The sequence below is a fragment of the Nematostella vectensis genome, chromosome 3 (assembly GCF_932526225.1).
Source record: "Nematostella vectensis chromosome 3, jaNemVect1.1, whole genome shotgun sequence".
Classification (NCBI taxonomy): Eukaryota; Metazoa; Cnidaria; class Anthozoa; order Actiniaria; family Edwardsiidae; genus Nematostella; species Nematostella vectensis.
The window spans coordinates 222,145-242,909 of record NC_064036.1 but is presented as its reverse complement, the minus strand read 5'-3'; positions in this window follow the sequence as shown (position 1 = coordinate 242,909).

Below are 20,765 nucleotides of genomic sequence, written 5' to 3'. Positions count from 1 at the left end.
CTCTACAAAGCAATAAAGAAATATGTATTGCTCATCTAAATTATACAAGTAAATAATAATATTAAAAAAGAACTACTGTAAGTAATTAGAGTGGTTTTCATTAACCCGTGAAACAAAGTGTGATAGTTAAACGGTAATAGTTAGTAAAACACAAAAAAAGTACAATAGAATCAGATCACCACAAAGTGTAATACGCTAAAGCGTAATTCACGGGTTAATGAAGGTTTTGACATTTCAACCTTACATCCACATGAAAGTAATGCCTAATATCGAGTGCCCTACAGTAAGTGTTTTGCAGTCAAGTTGTTTTCTGTTAGTAGGTAAAAGATATTCTAAATAATAGTAATCATAGCTATGGTCACCACTTACACATATAGAACTTGTAATGAAAAGAAAGAAAAATATATATATATATGCAGTCAAACAACACAATTGCATGATAACCTTGAATATATTGAATAAAGGACTGCAAAAAAACATCTTTTGTACTAGTTGCTTGAATTGACCCTTGGCTATTTTTAGCTGAATTCCCCTCCTCCTCTAAAAAAGAAAATAATAATAATAATAGAACAAAACTAAAAAGAAAACAAACACAGCAGAGACCCCCACCAACAATTTTGATGTTTTTTTACTTTCCTTTAAAGGGGGAGTGTCATGTTTAAGAGATTTGCAATAGCTCTAGAGCCCTGACACAATGAACTTCAGTGAAATTCTAATACTGACTTATGAGCTTTTGGTACATGTGGGAGACTTTAAACAAAACAAAAAAAATTACCACAAACTGTCCATTAACATAGTTTTCAATATAATATTGCATATTATTTAATAAGGTATTGACAGCTTTTAAAAAGTTCAACTGTTTGTAGACACTTAAAAGCCTACAATAAACACTGACTCCAGACATGCGCAGTACTATGCTGCTGCCCCTTTAAAGTAAAATACAGCTTTACTTAGTCAGCGTAGACAATATTGCGGATTTTGTCAATATTTTAATATGAATTTGTCAATATTCTCCCCCCTTACGTCTTTATTTCTATTTATTTTATGCTTTTCACATGATTCCAAAACAGCGTCTTTTTTCTTCGCTAATTTGATGTCATGTACACAATAAAAGAGATGCGCCCGTGCGCATGGCGAGTCCCCAAGGGACCCAAGACGCCCAAATAGACCTCTATTTTTTGTCATCCACAATCTCGGCGAGCTGTGCGTGGCGTAACCGTATTACAGGCCTGGGATCCTGGTTATTGTCCTCCCCATTAATGCGCGGGTTGGGATAACCTTGCATGAGTGTTGTACAGCATATTCGCTCGGAAATATCGGTGCTTGGGGCCTTCGGGTTCTTTACAGCCTTCCGTAAAAGCCTTGTGCTGCCATACCGATTGGGTAATCCGTATGTATGGTTTCCGTTTTGTTCTTCAGACCGGGTTCGATCCCAGGCCAATGGGTTTTTTTTTTTAGTTCGTTTTTTTTTCTTTGTGCTGGACCCCCTTAATCCTGATAGGTTTTGCGCAAAAATAATAAAAAAAAGTGAGTTTGCAAAATAAGGTTGCTAGATTTATTGATTATATGTATTCAATTTGTTCCTAGGAAGTTAACAAAAAACACAAAGCAAAGAGTTTGAGGAAGTAAACAAGTATGTGAACTTTAATGTTCTATTTGAAGGGGTGCATTTTGTACAGGGAAGCATACATAGAATGCTTAACTGGTGGAGAGGGAAGAGGTAAAAGTTTATTGAGCATAATTTCAACAATAGCAGGGGGAAGAGAGGGGCACTCTCTTCATACAATATTGCAGTTGTTACCTATTATTAAATAAGTTTGTAACATGTCTTTGTTTATTAAGCAAGGTCTATTTCTGAGACAAGCAAACTCAAGTAAGGCTGTTGAAATAACAGGTGAGTGTTAAAAGAAAAACAATTGTCTGATTACAAAACTACTGTAGATTCCTTTGCAACAAAATAAGAACAAACTTCATTTTGTTTGTTATTTATGAGGAACGAGATGAGCTCTACAAAGCCATAAAGAATTATATATTGTTCATCTAAATTATACAAGTAAATAATAATATTAAAAAAGAACTACTGTAAGTAATTAGAGTGGTTTTCATTAACCCGTGAAACAAAGTGTGATAGTTAAACGGTAATAGTTAGTAAAACACAAAAAAGTACAATAGAATCAGATCACCACAAAGTGTAATACGCTAAAGCGTAATTCACGGGTTAATGAAGGTTTTGACATTTCAACCTTACATCCACATGAAAGTAATGCCTAATATCGAGTGCCCTACAGTAAGTGTTTTGCAGTCAAGTTGTTTTCTGTTAGTAGGTAAAAAGATATTCTAAATAATAGTAATCATAGCTATGGTCACCACTTACACATATAGAACTTGTAATGAAAAGAAAGAAAAAAAAAATATATATATATATGCAGTCAAACAACAGAATTGCATGATAACCTTGAATATATTGAATAAAGGACTGCAAAAAAAACATCTTTTGTACTATTTGCTTGAATTGACCCTTGGCTATTTTTAGCTGAATTCCCCTCCCCCTCTAAAAAAGAAAATAATAATAATAATAGAACAAAACTAAAAAGAAAACAAACACAGCAGAGACCCTCACCAACAATTTTGATTTTTTTTTACTTTCCTTTAAAAGGGGAGTGTCATGGTTAAGAGATTTGCAATAGCTCTAGAGCCCTGACACAATGAACTTCAGTGAAATTCTGATACTGACTTATGAGCTTTTGGTACATGTGGGAGACTTTAAACAAAACAAAAAACAATGACCACAACAAACTGTCAATTAACATAGTTTTCAATATAATATTGCATATTATTTAATAAGGTATTCACAGCTTTTAAAAAGTTCAACTGTTTGTTGACACTTAAAAGCCTACAATAATCACTGACTCCAGACATGCGCAGTACTATGTTGCTGCCCCTTTAAAGTAAAATACAGCTTTACTTAGTCAGCGTAGACAAAATTGCGGATTTTGTCAATATTCTAATATAAAGATGGCAATATTCTCCCCCCTTACGTCTTTATTTCTATTTATTTTATGATTTTCACATGATACCAAAACAGCGTCTTTTTTCTTCCCTAATTTGATGTCATGTACACAATAAAAGAGATGCGCCCGTGCGCATGGCGAGTCCCCAAGGGACCCAAGACGCCCAAATAGACCTCTATTTTTTGTCATCCACAATCTCGGCGAGCTGTGCGTGGCGTAACCGTATTACAGGCCTGGGATCCTGGTTATTGTCCTCCCCATTAATGCGCGGGTTGGGATAACCTTGCAAGAGTGTTGTACAGCATATTCGCTCGGAAATATCGGTGCTTGGGGCCTTCGGGTTCTTTACAGCCTTCCGTAAAAGCCTTGTGCTGCCATACCGATTGGGTAATCCGTATGTATGGTTTCCGTTTTGTTCTTCAGACCGGGTTCGATCCCAGGCCAATGGGCTTTTTTTTTTATTCGTTTTTTTTTCTTTGTGCTGGACCCCCTTAATCCTGATAGGTTTTGCGCAAAAATAATAAAAAAAGTGAGTTTGCAAAATAAGCTTGCTAGATTTATTGATTATATGTATTCAATTTGTTCCTAGGAAGTTAACAAAAAACACAAAGCAAAGAGTTTGAGGAAGTAAACAAGTATGTGAACTTTAATGTTCTATTTGAAGGGGCGCATTTTGTACAGGGAAGCATACATAGAATGCTTAACTGGTGGAGAGGGGAGAGGTAACAGTTTATTGAGCATAATGTCAACAATAGCAGGGGGAAGGGAGGGGCACTCTCTTCATACAATATTGCAGTTGTTACCTATTATTAAATAAGTTTGTAAGATTTATTTATTTATTAAGCAAGGTCTATTTCTGCGACAAGCAAACTCAAGTAAGAGCTGTTGAAATAACAGGTGAGTGTTGAAAAAAAAAACAATTATCTGATTAGAAAACTAATGTAGATTCCTTTGCACCAAAATAAGAACAAACTTCATTTTGTTTGTTATTTATGAGGAACGAGATGAGCTCTACAAAGCAATAAAGAATTATATATTGCTCATCTAAATTATACAAGTAAATAATAATATTAAAAAAGAACTACTGTAAGTAATTAGAGTGGTTTTCATTAACCCGTGAAACAAAGTGTGATAGTTAAACGGTAATAGTTAGTAAAACACAAAAAAAGTACAATAGAATCAGATCACCACAAAGTGTAATACGCTAAAGCGTAGTTCACGGGTTAATGAAGGTTTTGACATTTCAACCTTACATCCACATGAAAGTAATGCCTAATATCGAGTGCCCTACAGTAAGTGTTTTGCAGTCAAGTTGTTTTCTGTTAGTAGGTAAAAAAAATATTCTAAATAATAGTAATCATAGCTATGGTCACCACTTACACATATAGAACTTGTAATGAAAAGAAAGAAAAAAAAAAAATATATATATATGCAGTCAAACAACAGAATTGCATGATAACCTTGAATATATTGAATAAAGGACTGCAAAAAACATCTTTTGTACTAGTTGCTTGAATTGACCCTTGGCTATTTTTAGCTGAATTCCCCTCCCCCTCTAAAAAAGAAAATAATAATAATAATAGAACAAAACTAAAAAGAAAACAAACACAGCAGAGACCACCACCAACAATTTTGATTTTTTTTACTTTCCTTTAAAAGGGGAGTGTCATGTTTAAGAGATTTGCAATAGCTCTAGAGCCCTGACACAATGAACTTCAGTGAAATTCTAATACTGACTTATGAGCTTTTGGTACATGTGGGAGACTTTAAACAAAACAACAAAAATGACCACAAACTGTCCATTAACATAGTTTTCAATATAATATTGCATATTATTTAATAAGGTATTCACAGCTTTTAAAAAGTTCAACTGTTTGTTGACACTTAAAAGCCTACATTAATCACTGACTCAAGACATGCGCAGTACTATGTTGCTGCCCCTTTAAAGTAAAATACAGCTTTACTTAGTCAGCGTAGACAAAATTGCGGATTTTGTCAATATTCCAATATGAAGATGTCAATATTCTCCCCCCTTACGTCTTTATTTCTATTTATTTTATGCTTTTCACATGATTCCAAAACAGCGTCTTTTTTCTTCGCTAATTTGATGTCATGTACACAATAAAAGAGATGCGCCCGTGCGCATGGCGAGTCCCCAAGGGACCCAAGACGCCCAAATAGACCTCTATTTTTTGTCATCCACAATCTCGGCGAGCTGTGCGTGGCGTAACCGTATTACAGGCCTGGGATCCTGGTTATTGTCCTCCCCATTAATGCGCGGGTTGGGATAACGTTGCAAGAGTGTTGTACAGCATATTCGCTCGGAAATATCGGTGCTTGGGGCCTTCGGGTTCTTTACAGCCTTCCGTAAAAGCCTTGTGCTGCCATACCGATTGGGTAATCCGTATGTATGGTTTCCGTTTTGTTCTTCAGACCGGGTTCGATCCCAGGCCAATGGGCTTTTTTTTTTAATTCGTTTTTTTTTTCTTTGTGCTGGACCCCCTTAATCCTGATAGGTTTTGCGCAAAAATAATAAAAAAAGTGAGTTTGCAAAATAAGCTTGCTAGATTTATTGATTATATGTATTCAATTTGTTCCTAGGAAGGTAACAAAAAACACAAAGCAAAGAGTTTGAGGAAGTAAACAAGTATGTGAACTTTAATGTTCTATTTGAAGGGGTGCATTTTGTACAGGGAAGCATACATAGAATGCTTAACTGGTGGAGAGGGAAGAGGTAAAAGTTTATTGAGCATAATTTGAACAATAGCAGAGGGAAAAGAGGGGCACTCTCTTCATACAATATTGCAGTTGTTACCTATTATTAAATAAGTTTGTAAGATATATTTATTTATTAAGCAAGGTCTATTTCTGCGACAAGCAAACTCAAGTAAGAGCTGTTGAAATAACAGGTGAGTGTTGAAAAAAAAAACAATTATCTGATTAGAAAACTACTGTAGATTCCTTTGCACCAAAATAAGAACAAACTTCATTTTGTTTGTTATTTATGAGGAACGAGATGAGCTCTACAAAGCCATAAAGAATTATATATTGCTCATCTAAATTATACAAGTAAATAATAATATTAAAAAAGAACTACTGTAAGTAATTAGAGTGGTTTTCATTAACCCGTGAAACAAAGTGTGATAGTTAAACGGTAATAGTTAGTAAAACACAAAAAAGAACAATAGAATCAGATCACCACAAAGTGTAATACGCTAAAGCGTAGTTCACGGGTTAATGAAGGTTTTGACATTTAAACCTTACATCCACATGAAAGTAATGCCTAATATCGAGTGCCCTACAGTAAGTGTTTTGCAGTCAAGTTGTTTTCTGTTAGTAGGTAAAAAAATATTCTAAATAATAGTAATCATAGCTATGGTCACCACTTACACATATAGAACTTGTAATGAAAAGAAAGAAAAATATATATATATATATATATATGCAGTCAAACAACAGAATTGCATGATAACCTTGAATATATTGAATAAAGGACTGCAAAAAAACATCTTTTGTACTAGTTGCTTGAATTGACCCTTGGCTATTTTTAGCTGAATTCCCCTCCCCCTCTAAAAAAGAAAATAATAATAATAATAGAACAAAACTAAAAAGAAAACAAACACAGCAGAGACCCCCACCAACAATTTTGATTTTTTTTTACTTTCCTTTAAAAGGGGAGTGTCATGTTTAAGAGATTTGCAATAGCTCTAGAGCCCTGACACAATGAACTTCAGTGAAATTCTAATACTGACTTATGAGCTTTTGGTACATGTGGGAGACTTTAAACAAAACAACAAAAATGACCACAAACTGTCCATTAACATAGTTTTCAATATAATATTGCATATTATTTAATAAGGTATTGACAGCTTTTAAAAAGTTCAACTGTTTGTAGACACTTAAAAGCCTACAATAAACACTGACTCCAGACATGCGCAGTACTATGCTGCTGCCCTGTAAAGTAAAATACAGCTTTACTTAGTCAGCGTAGACAATATTGCGGATTTTGTCAATATTCTAATATGAATATGTCAATATTCTCCCCCCTTACGTCTTTATTTCTATTTATTTTATGCTTTTCACATGATACCAAAACAGCGTCTTTTTTCTTCGCTAATTTGATGTCATGTACACAATAAAAGAGATGCGCCCGTGCGCATGGCGAGTCCCCAAGGGACCCAAGACGCCCAAATAGACCTCTATTTTTTGTCATCCACAATCTCGGCGAGCTGTGCGTGGCGTAACCGTATTACAGGCCTGGGATCCTGGTTATTGTCCTCCCCATTAATGCGCGGGTTGGGATAACCTTGCAAGAGTGTTGTACAGCATATTCGCTCGGAAATATCGGTGCTTGGGGCCTTCGGGTTCTTTACAGCCTTCCGTAAAAGCCTTGTGCTGCCATACCGATTGGGTAATCCGTATGTATGGTTTCCGTTTTGTTTTTCAGACCGGGTTCGATCCCAGGCCAATGGGCTTTTTTTTTTTATTCTTTTTTTTTTCTTTGTGCTGGACCCCCTTAATCCTGATAGGTTTTGCGCAAAAATAATAAAAAAAAGTGAGTTTGCAAAATAAGCTTGCTAGATTTATTGATTATATGTATTCAATTTGTTCCTAGGAAGGTAACAAAAAAGACAAAGCAAAGAGTTTGAGGAAGTAAACAAGTATGTGAACTTTAATGTTCTATTTGAAGGGTTGCATTTTGTACAGGGAAGCATACATAGAATGCTTAACTGGTGGAGAGGGGAGAGGTAACAGTTTATTGAGCATAATGTCAACAATAGCAGGGGGAAGGGAGGGGCACTCTCTTCATACAATATTGCAGTTGTTACCTATTATTAAATAAGTTTGTAAGATATATTTATTTATTAAGCAAGGTCTATTTCTGAGACAAGCAAACTCAAGTAAGAGATGTTGAAATAACAGGTGAGTGTTGAAAAAAACAACAATTATCTGATTAGAAAACTAATGTAGATTCCTTTGCACCAAATAAGAACAAACTTCATTTTGTTTGTTATTTATGAGGAACGAGATGAGCTCTACAAGGCCAAGAAGAAATATGTATTGCTCATCTAAATTATACAAGTAAATAATAACATTAAAAAAGAATTACTGTAAGTAATTAGAGTGGTTTTCATTAACCCGTGAAACAAAGTGTGATAGTTAAACGGTAATAGTTAGTAAAACATAAAAAAAAGTACAATAGAATCAGATCACCACAAAGTGTAATACGCTAAAGCGTAGTTCACGGGTTAATGAAGGTTTTGACATTTCAACCTTACATCCACATGAAAGTAATGCCTAATATCGAGTGCCCTACAGTAAGTGTTTTGCAGTCAAGTTGTTTTCTGTTAGTAGGTAAAAGATATTCTAAATAATAGTAATCATAGCTATGGTCACCACTTACACATATAGAACTTGTAATGAAAAGAAAGAAAAAATATATATATATATATGCAGTCAAACAACAGAATTGCATGATAACCTTGAATATATTGAATAAAGGACTGCAAAAAAACATCTTTTGTACTAGTTGCTTGAATTGACCCTTGGCTATTTTGAGCTGAATTCCCCTCCCCCTCTAAAAAAGAAAATAATAATAATAATAGAACAAAACTAAAAAGAAAACAAACACAGCAGAGACCCCCACCAACAATTTTGATTTTTTTTTTTACTTTCCTTTAAAAGGGGAGTGTCATGTTTAAGAGATTTGCAATAGCTCTAGAGCCCTGACACAATGAACTTCAGTGAAATTCTAATACTGACTTATGAGCTTTTGGTACATGTGGGAGACTTTAAACAAAACAACAAAAATGACCACAAACTGTCCATTAACATAGTTTTCAATATAATATTGCATATTATTTAATAAGGTATTCACAGCTTTTAAAAAGTTCAACTGTTTGTTGACACTTAAAAGCCTACAATAATCACTGACTCCAGACATGCGCAGTACTATGTTGCTGCCCCTTTAAAGTAAAATACAGCTTTACTTAGTCAGCGTAGACAAAATTGCGGATTTTGTCAATATTCTAATATGAAGATGTCAATATTCTCCCCCCTTACGTCTTTATTTCTATTTATTTTATGCTTTTCACATGATTCCAAAACAGCGTCTTTTTTCTTCGCTAATTTGATGTCATGTACACAATAAAAGAGATGCGCCCGTGCGCATGGCGAGTCCCCAAGGGACCCAAGACGCCCAAATAGACCTCTATTTTTTGTCATCCACAATCTCGGCGAGCTGTGCGTGGCGTAACCGTATTACAGGCCTGGGATCCTGGTTATTGTCCTCCCCATTAATGCGCGGGTTGGGATAACGTTGCAAGAGTGTTGTACAGCATATTCGCTCGGAAATATCGGTGCTTGGGGCCTTCGGGTTCTTTACAGCCTTCCGTAAAAGCCTTGTGCTGCCATACCGATTGGGTAATCCGTATGTATGGTTTCCGTTTTGTTCTTCAGACCGGGTTCGATCCCAGGCCAATGGGCTTTTTTTTTAATTCGTTTTTTTTTCTTTGTGCTGGACCCCCTTAATCCTGATAGGTTTTGCGCAAAAATAATAAAAAAAGTGAGTTTGCAAAATAAGCTTGCTAGATTTATTGATTATATGTATTCAATTTGTTCCTAGGAAGGTAACAAAAAACACAAAGAAAAGAGTTTGAGGAAGTAAACAAGTATGTGAACTTTAATGTTCTATTTGAAGGGGTGCATTTTGTACAGGGAAGCATACATAGAATGCTTAACTGGTGGAGAGGGAAGAGGTAAAAGTTTATTGAGCATAATTTCAACAATAGCAGAGGGAAGACAGGGGCACTCTCTTCATACAATATTGCAGTTGTTACCTATTATTAAATAAGTTTGTAACATGTCTTTGTTTATTAAGCAAGGTCTATTTCTGAGACAAGCAAACTCAAGTAAGGCTGTTGAAATAACAGGTGAGTGTTAAAAGAAAAACAATTATCTGATTAGAAAACTACTGTAGATTCCTTTGCACCAAAATAAGAACAAACTTCATTTTGTTTGTTATTTATGAGGAACGAGATGAGCTCTACAAAGCCATAAAGAAATATGTATTGCTCATCTAAATTATACAAGTAAATAATAATATTAAAAAAGAACTACTGTAAGTAATTAGAGTGGTTTTCATTAACCCGTGAAACAAAGTGTGATAGTTAAACGGTAATAGTTAGTAAAACACAAAAAAGTACAATAGAATCAGATCACCACAAAGTGTAATACGCTAAAGCGTAATTCACGGGTTAATGAAGGTTTTGACATTTCAACCTTACATCCACATGAAAGTAATGCCTAATATCGAGTGCCCTACAGTAAGTGTTTTGCAGTCAAGTTGTTTTCTGTTAGTAGGTAAAAAGATATTCTAAATAATAGTAATCATAGCTATGGTCACCACTTACACATATAGAACTTGTAATGAAAAGAAAGAAAAAAATATATATATATATATGCAGTCAAACAACAGAATTGCATGATAACCTTGAATATATTGAATAAAGGACTGCAAAAAAAACATCTTTTGTACTAGTTGCTTGAATTGACCCTTGGCTATTTTTAGCTGAATTCCCCTCCACCTCTAAAAAAGAAAATAATAATAATAATAGAACAAAACGAAAAAGAAAACAAACACAGCAGAGACCCCCACCAACAATTTTGATTTTTTTTTACTTTCCTTTAAAAGGGGAGTGTCATGGTTAAGAGATTTGCAATAGCTCTAGAGCCCTGACACAATGAACTTCAGTGAAATTCTGATACTGACTTATGAGCTTTTGGTACATGTGGGAGACTTTAAACAAAACAAAAAAAAATGACCACAACAAACTGTCAATTAACATAGTTTTCAATATAATATTGCATATTATTTAATAAGGTATTCACAGCTTTTAAAAAGTTCAACTGTTTGTTGACACTTAAAAGCCTACAATAATCACTGACTCCAGACATGCGCAGTACTATGTTGCTGCCCCTTTAAAGTAAAATACAGCTTTACTTAGTCAGCGTAGACAAAATTGCGGATTTTGTCAATATTCTAATATAAAGATGGCAATATTCTCCCCCCTTACGTCTTTATTTCTATTTATTTTATGATTTTCACATGATACCAAAACAGCGTCTTTTTTCTTCCCTAATTTGATGTCATGTACACAATAAAAGAGATGCGCCCGTGCGCATGGCGAGTCCCCAAGGGACCCAAGACGCCCAAATAGACCTCTATTTTTTGTCATCCACAATCTCGGCGAGCTGTGCGTGGCGTAACCGTATTACAGGCCTGGGATCCTGGTTATTGTCCTCCCCATTAATGCGCGGGTTGGGATAAGCTTGCAAGAGTGTTGTACAGCATATTCGCTCGGAAATATCGGTGCTTGGGGCCTTCGGGTTCTTTACAGCCTTCCGTAAAAGCCTTGTGCTGCCATACCGATTGGGTAATCCGTATGTATGGTTTCCGTTTTGTTCTTCAGACCGGATTCGATCCCAGGCCAATGGGCTTTTTTTTTAATTCGTTTTTTTTTTCTTTGTGCTGGACCCCCTTAATCCTGATAGGTTTTGCGCAAAAATAATAAAAAAAGTGAGTTTGCAAAATAAGCTTGCTAGATTTATTGATTATATGTATTCAATTTGTTCCTAGGAAGTTAACAAAAAACACAAAGCAAAGAGTTTGAGGAAGTAAACAAGTATGTGAACTTTAATGTTCTATTTGAAGGGGCGCATTTTGTACAGGGAAGCATACATAGAATGCTTAACTGGTGGAGAGGGGAGAGGTAACAGTTTATTGAGCATAATGTCAACAATAGCAGGGGGAAGGGAGGGGCACTCTCTTCATACAATATTGCAGTTGTTACCTATTATTAAATAAGTTTGTAAGATATATTTATTTATTAAGCAAGGTCTATTTCTGCGACAAGCAAACTCAAGTAAGAGCTGTTGAAATAACAGGTGAGTGTTGAAAAAAAAAAACAATTATCTGATTAGAAAACTAATGTAGATTCCTTTGCACCAAAATAAGAACAAACTTCATTTTGTTTGTTATTTATGAGGAACGAGATGAGCTCTACAAAGCCATAAAGAATTATATATTGCTCATCTAAATTATACAAGTAAATAATAATATTAAAAAAGAATAACTGTAAGTAATTAGAGTGGTTTTCATTAACCCGTGAAACAAAGTGTGATAGTTAAACGGTAATAGTTAGTAAAACACAAAAAAAGTACAATAGAATCAGATCACCACAAAGAGTAATACGCTAAAGCGTAGTTCACGGGTTAATGAAGGTTTTGACATTTCAACCTTACATCCACATGAAAGTAATGCCTAATATCGAGTGCCCTACAGTAAGTGTTTTGCAGTCAAGTTGTTTTCTGTTAGTAGGTAAAAAAAATATTCTAAATAATAGTAATCATAGCTATGGTCACCACTTACACATATAGAACTTGTAATGAAAAGAAAGAAAAAAAATATATATATATATATGCAGTCAAACAACAGAATTGCATGATAACCTTGAATATATTGAATAAAGGACTGCAAAAAAACATCTTTTGTACTAGTTGCTTGAATTGACCCTTGGCTATTTTTAGCTGAATTCCCCTCCCCCTCTAAAAAAGAAAATAATAATAATAATAGAACAAAACTAAAAAGAAAACAAACACAGCAGAGACCACCACCAACAATTTTGATTTTTTTTACTTTCCTTTAAAAGGGGAGTGTCATGTTTAAGAGATTTGCAATAGCTCTAGAGCCCTGACACAATGAACTTCAGTGAAATTCTAATACTGACTTATGAGCTTTTGGTACATGTGGGAGACTTTAAACAAAACAACAAAAATGACCACAAACTGTCCATTAACATAGTTTTCAATATAATATTGCATATTATTTAATAAGGTATTCACAGCTTTTAAAAAGTTCAACTGTTTGTTGACACTTAAAAGCCTACATTAATCACTGACTCCAGACATGCGCAGTACTATGTTGCTGCCCCTTTAAAGTAAAATACAGCTTTACTTAGTCAGCGTAGACAAAATTGCGGATTTTGTCAATATTCTAATATAAAGATGTCAATATTCTCCCCCCTTACGTCTTTATTTCTATTTATTTTATGCTTTTCACATGATTCCAAAACAGCGTCTTTTTTCTTCGCTAATTTGATGTCATGTACACAATAAAAGAGATGCGCCCGTGCGCATGGCGAGTCCCCAAGGGACCCAAGACGCCCAAATAGACCTCTATTTTTTGTCATCCACAATCTCGGCGAGCTGTGCGTGGCGTAACCGTATTACAGGCCTGGGATCCTGGTTATTGTCCTCCCCATTAATGCGCGGGTTGGGATAACGTTGCAAGAGTGTTGTACAGCATATTCGCTCGGAAATATCGGTGCTTGGGGCCTTCGGGTTCTTTACAGCCTTCCGTAAAAGCCTTGTGCTGCCATACCGATTGGGTAATCCGTATGTATGGTTTCCGTTTTGTTCTTCAGACCGGGTTCGATCCCAGGCCAATGGGCTTTTTTTTTTAATTCGTTTTTTTTTCTTTGTGCTGGACCCCCTTAATCCTGATAGGTTTTGCGCAAAAATAATAAAAAAAGTGAGTTTGCAAAATAAGCTTGCTAGATTTATTGATTATATGTATTCAATTTGTTCCTAGGAAGGTAACAAAAAACACAAAGCAAAGAGTTTGAGGAAGTAAACAAGTATGTGAACTTTAATGTTCTATTTGAAGGGGTGCATTTTGTACAGGGAAGCATACATAGAATGCTTAACTGGTGGAGAGGGAAGAGGTAAAAGTTTATTGAGCATAATTTGAACAATAGCAGAGGGAAAAGAGGGGCACTCTCTTCATACAATATTGCAGTTGTTACCTATTATTAAATAAGTTTGTAAGATATATTTATTTATTAAGCAAGGTCTATTTCTGCGACAAGCAAACTCAAGTAAGAGCTGTTGAAATAACAGGTGAGTGTTGAAAAAAAAACAATTATCTGATTAGAAAACTACTGTAGATTCCTTTGCACCAAAATAAGAACAAACTTCATTTTGTTTGTTATTTATGAGGAACGAGATGAGCTCTACAAAGCCATAAAGAATTATATATTGCTAATCTAAATTATACAAGTAAATAATAATATTAAAAAAGAACTACTGTAAGTAATTAGAGTGGTTTTCATTAACCCGTGAAACAAAGTGTGATAGTTAAACGGTAATAGTTAGTAAAACACAAAAAAGTACAATAGAATCAGATCACCACAAAGTGTAATACGCTAAAGCGTAGTTCACGGGTTAATGAAGGTTTTGACATTTCAACCTTACATCCACATGAAAGTAATGCCTAATATCGAGTGCCCTACAGTAAGTGTTTTGCAGTCAAGTTGTTTTCTGTTAGTAGGTAAAAAAATATTCTAAATAATAGTAATCATAGCCATGGTCACCACTTACACATATAGAACTTGTAATGAAAAGAAAGAAAAAATATATATATATATATATATGCAGTCAAACAACAGAATTGCATGATAACCTTGAATATATTGAATAAAGGACTGCAAAAAAACATCTTTTGTACTAGTTGCTTGAATTGACCCTTGGCTATTTTTAGCTGAATTCCCCTCCCCCTCTAAAAAAGAAAATAATAATAATAATAGAACAAAACTAAAAAGAAAACAAACACAGCAGAGACCCCCACCAACAATTTTGATTTTTTTTTACTTTCCTTTAAAAGGGGAGTGTCATGTTTAAGAGATTTGCAATAGCTCTAGAGCCCTGACACAATGAACTTCAGTGAAATTCTAATACTGACTTATGAGCTTTTGGTACATGTGGGAGACTTTAAACAAAACAACAAAAATGACCACAAACTGTCCATTAACATAGTTTTCAATATAATATTGCATATTATTTAATAAGGTATTGACAGCTTTTAAAAAGTTCAACTGTTTGTAGACACTTAAAAGCCTACAATAAACACTGACTCCAGACATGCGCAGTACTATGCTGCTGCCCTGTAAAGTAAAATACAGCTTTACTTAGTCAGCGTAGACAATATTGCGGATTTTGTCAAATTTTCTAATATGAATATGTCAATATTCTCCCCCCTTACGTCTTTATTTCTATTTATTTTATGCTTTTCACATGATACCAAAACAGCGTCTTTTTTCTTCGCTAATTTGATGTCATGTACACAATAAAAGAGATGCGCCCGTGCGCATGGCGAGTCCCCAAGGGACCCAAGACGCCCAAATAGACCTCTATTTTTTGTCATCCACAATCTCGGCGAGCTGTGCGTGGCGTAACCGTATTACAGGCCTGGGATCCTGGTTATTGTCCTCCCCATTAATGCGCGGGTTGGGATAACTTTGCAAGAGTGTTGTACAGCATATTCGCTCGGAAATATCGGTGCTTGGGGCCTTCGGGTTCTTTACAGCCTTCCGTAAAAGCCTTGTGCTGCCATACCGATTGTTTAATCCGTATGTATGGTTTCCGTTTTGTTCTTCAGACCGGGTTCGATCCCAGGCCAATGGGCTTTTTTTTTATTCTTTTTTTTTTCTTTGTGCTGGACCCCCTTAATCCTGATAGGTTTTGCGCAAAAATAATAAAAAAAAGTGAGTTTGCAAAATAAGCTTGCTAGATTTATTGATTATATGTATTCAATTTGTTCCTAGGAAGGTAACAAAAAAGACAAAGCAAAGAGTTTGAGGAAGTAAACAAGTATGTGAACTTTAATGTTCTATTTGAAGGGTTGCATTTTGTACAGGGAAGCATACATAGAATGCTTAACTGGTGGAGAGGGGAGAGGTAACAGTTTATTGAGCATAATGTCAACAATAGCAGGGGGAAGGGAGGGGCACTCTCTTTATACAATATTGCAGTTGTTACCTATTATTAAATAAGTTTGTAAGATATATTTATTTATTAAGCAAGGTCTATTTCTGAGACAAGCAAACTCAAGTAAGAGATGTTGAAATAACAGGTGAGTGTTGAAAAAAAAAACAATTATCTGATTAGAAAACTAATGTAGATTCCTTTGCACCAAATAAGAACAAACTTCATTTTGTTTGTTATTTATGAGGAACGAGATGAGCTCTACAAGGCCAAGAAGAAATATGTATTGCTCATCTAAATTATACAAGTAAATAATAACATTAAAAAAGAATTACTGTAAGTAATTAGAGTGGTTTTCATTAACCCGTGAAACAAAGTGTGATAGTTAAACGGTAATAGTTAGTAAAACATAAAAAAAAGTACAATAGAATCAGATCACCACAAAGTGTAATACGCTAAAGCGTAGTTCACGGGTTAATGAAGGTTTTGACATTTCAACCTTACATCCACATGAAAGTAATGCCTAATATCGAGTGCCCTACAGTAAGTGTTTTGCAGTCAAGTTGTTTTCTGTTAGTAGGTAAAAGATATTCTAAATAATAGTAATCATAGCTATGGTCACCACTTACACATATAGAACTTGTAATGAAAAGAAAGAAAAAATATATATATATATGCAGTCAAACAACAGAATTGCATGATAACCTTGAATATATTGAATAAAGGACTGCAAAAAAACATCTTTTGTACTAGTTGCTTGAATTGACCCTTGGCTATTTTTAGCTGAATTCCCCTCCTCCTCTAAAAAAGAAAATAATAATAATAATAGAACAAAACTAAAAAGAAAACAAACACAGCAGAGACCCCCACCAACAATTTTGATTTTTTTTTACTTTTCTTTAAAGGGGGAGTGTCATGTTTAAGAGATTTGCAAAAGCTCTAGAGCCTTGAAACAATGAACTTCAGTGAAATTCTAATACTGACTTATGAGCTTTTGGTACATGTGGGAGACTTTAAACAAAACAAAAAAAATGACCACAAACTGTCCATTAACATAGTTTTCAATATAATATTGCATTTTATTTAATAAGGTATTCACAGCTTTTAAAAAGTTCAACTGTTTGTTGACACTTAAAAGCCTACAATAATCACTGACTCCAGACATGCGCAGTACTATGTTGCTTCCCCTTTAAAGTAAAATACAGCTTTACTTAGTCAGCGTAGACAAAATTGCGGATTTTGTCAATATTCTAATATGAAGATGTCAATATTCTCCCCCCTTACGTCTTTATTTCTATTTATTTTATGCTTTTCACCTGATACCAAAACAGCGTCTTTTTTCTTCGCTAATTTGATGTCATGTACACAATAAAAGAGATGCGCCCGTGCGCATGGCGAGTCCCCAAGGGACCCAAGACGCCCAAATAGACCTCTATTTTTGTCATCCACAATCTCGGCGAGCTGTGCGTGGCGTAACCGTATTACAGGCCTGGGATCCTGGTTATTGTCCTCCCCATTAATGCGCGGGTTGGGATAACCTTGCAAGAGTGTTGTACAGCATATTCGCTCGGAAATATCGGTGCTTGGGGCCTTCGGGTTCTTTACAGCCTTCCGTAAAAGCCTTGTGCTGCCATACCGATTGGGTAATCCGTATGTATGGTTTCCGTTTTGTTCTTCAGACCGGGTTCGATCCCAGGCCAATGGGCTTTTTTTTTTTAATTCGTTTTTTTTTTCTTTGTGCTGGACCCCCTTAATCCTGATAGGTTTTGCGCAAAAATAATAAAAAAAAGTGAGTTTGCAAAATAAGCTGGCTAGATTTATTGATTATATGTATTCAATTTGTTCCTAGGAAGGTAACAAAAAAGACAAAGCAAAGAGTTTGAGGAAGTAAACAAGTATGTGAACTTTAATGTTCTATTTGAAGGGTTGCATTTTGTACAGGGAAGCATACATAGAATGCTTAACTGGTAAAGAGGGAAGAGGTAAAAGTTTATTGAGCATAATTTGAACAATAGCAGAGGGAAGAGAGGGGCACTCTCTTCAAACAATATTGCAGTTGTTACCTATTATTAAATAAGTTTGTAAGATATATTTATTTATTAAGCAAGGTCTATTTCTGAGACAAGCAAACTCAAGTAAGAGCTGTTGAAATAACAGGTGAGTGTTGAAAAAAAAAAAACAATTATCTGATTAGAAAACTAATGTAGATTCCTTTGCACCAAATAAGAACAAACTTCATTTTGTTTGTTATTTATGAGGAACGAGATGAGCTCTACAAGGCCAAAAAGAAATATGTATTGCTCATCTAAATTATACAAGTAAATAATAACATTAAAAAAGAATTACTGTAAGTAATTAGAGTGGTTTTCATTAACCCGTGAAACAAAGTGTGATAGTTAAACGGTAATAGTTAGTAAAACATAAAAAAGTACAATAGAATCAGATCACCACAAAGTGTAATACGCTAAAGCGTAGTTCACGGGTTAATGAATGTTTTGACATTTCAACCTTACATCCACATGAAAGTAATGCCTAATATCGAGTGCCCTACAGTAAGTGTTTTGCAGTCAAGTTGTTTTCTGTTAGTAGGTAAAAGATATTCTAAATAATAGTAATCATAGCTATGGTCACCACTTACACATATAGAACTTGTAATGAAAAGAAAGAAAAAAAAATATATATATATATATATATATATGCAGTCAAACAACACAATTGCATGATAACCTTGAATATATTGAATAAAGGACTGCAAAAAAACATCTTTTGTACTAGTTGCTTGAATTGACCCTTGGCTATTTTTAGCTGAATTCCCCTCCTCCTCTAAAAAAGAAAATAATAATAATAATAGAACAAAACTAAAAAGAAAACAAACACAGCAGAGACCCCCACCAACAATTTTGATTTTTTTTTACTTTCCTTTAAAGGGGGAGTGTCATGTTTAAGAGATTTGCAATAGCTCTAGAGCCTTCACACAATGAACTTCGGTGAAATTCTAATACTGACTTATGAGCTTTTGGTACATGTGGGAGACTTTAAACAAAACAAAAAAAATGACCACAAACTGTCCATTAACATAGTTTTCAATATAATATTGCATATTATTTAATAAGGTATTCACAGCTTTTAAAAAGTTCAACTGTTTGTTGACACTTAAAAGCCTACAATAATCACTGACTCCAGACATGCGCAGTACTATGTTACTGCCCCTTTAAAGTAAAATACAGCTTTACTTAGTCAGCGTAGACAAAATTGCGGATTTTGTCAATATTCTAATATGAAGATGTCAATATTCTCCCCCCTTACGTCTTTATTTCTATTTATTTTATGCTTTTCACATGATACCAAAACAGCGTCTTTTTTCTTCCCTAATTTGATGTCATGTACACAATAAAAGAGATGCGCCCGTGCGCATGGCGAGTCCCCAAGGGACCCAAGACGCCCAAATAGACCTCTATTTTTGTCATCCACAATCTCGGCGAGCTGTGCGTGGCGTAACCGTATTACAGGCCTGGGATCCTGGTTATTGTCCTCCCCATTAATGCGCGGGTTGGGATAACCTTGCAAGAGTGTTGTACAGCATATTCGCTCGGAAATATCGGTGCTTGGGGCCTTCGGGTTCTTTACAGCCTTCCGTAAAAGCCTTGTGCTGCCATACCGATTGGGTAATCCGTATGTATGGTTTCCGTTTTGTTCTTCAGACCGGGTTCGATCCCAGGCCAATGGGCTTTTTTTTTTAATTCGTTTTTTTTTTCTTTGTGCTGAACCCCCTTAATCCTGATAGGTTTTGCGCAAAAATAATAAAAAAAAGTGAGTTTGCAAAATAAGCTTGCTAGATTTATTGATTATATGTATTCAATTTGTTCCTAGGAAGGTAACAAAAAAGACAAAGCAAAGAGTTTGAGGAAGTAAACAAGTATGTGAACTTTAATGTTCTATTTGAAGGGGTGCATTTTGTACAGGGAAGCATACATAGAATGCTTAACTGGTGGAGAGGGAAGAGGTAAAAGTTTATTGAGCATAATTTGAACAATAGCAGAGGGAAGACATGGGCACTCTCTTCAAACAATATTGCAGTTGTTACCTATTATTAAATAAGTTTGTAAGATATATTTATTTATTAAGCAAGGTCTATTTCTGAGACAAGCAAACTCAAGTAAGAGCTGTTGAAATAACAGGTGAGTGTTGAAAAAAAAAACAATTATCTGATTAGAAAACTAATGTAGATTCATTTGCACCAAATAAGAACAAACTTCATTTTGTTTGTTATTTATGAGGAACGAGATGAGCTCTACAAGGCCAAGAAGAAATATGTATTGCTCATCTAAATTATACAAGTAAATAATAACATTAAAAAATAATTACTGTAAGTAATTAGAGTGGTTTTCATTAACCCGTGAAACAAAGTGTGATAGTTAAACGGTAATAGTTAGTAAAACACAAAAAAGTACAATAGAATCAGATCACCACAAAGTGTAATACGCTAAAGCGTAATTCACGGGTTAATGAAGGTTTTGACATTTCAACCTTACATCCACATGAAAGTAATGCCTAATATCGAGTGCCCTACAGTAAGTGTTTTGCAGTCAAGTTGTTTTCTGTTAGTAGGTAAAAAGATATTCTAAATAATAGTAATCATAGCTATGGTCACCACTTACACATATAGAACTTGTAATGAAAAGAAAGAAAAAAAATATATATATATGCAGTCAAACAACAGAATTGCATGATAACCTTGAATATATTGAATAAAGGACTGCAAAAAACATCTTTTGTACTAGTTGCTTGAATTGACCCTTGGCTATTTTTAGCTGAATTCCCCTCCTCCTCTAAAAAAGAAAATAATAATAATAATAGAACAAACCTAAAAAGAAAACAAACACAACAGAGACCCCCGCCAACAATTTTGATTTTTTTTACTTTCCTTTAAAG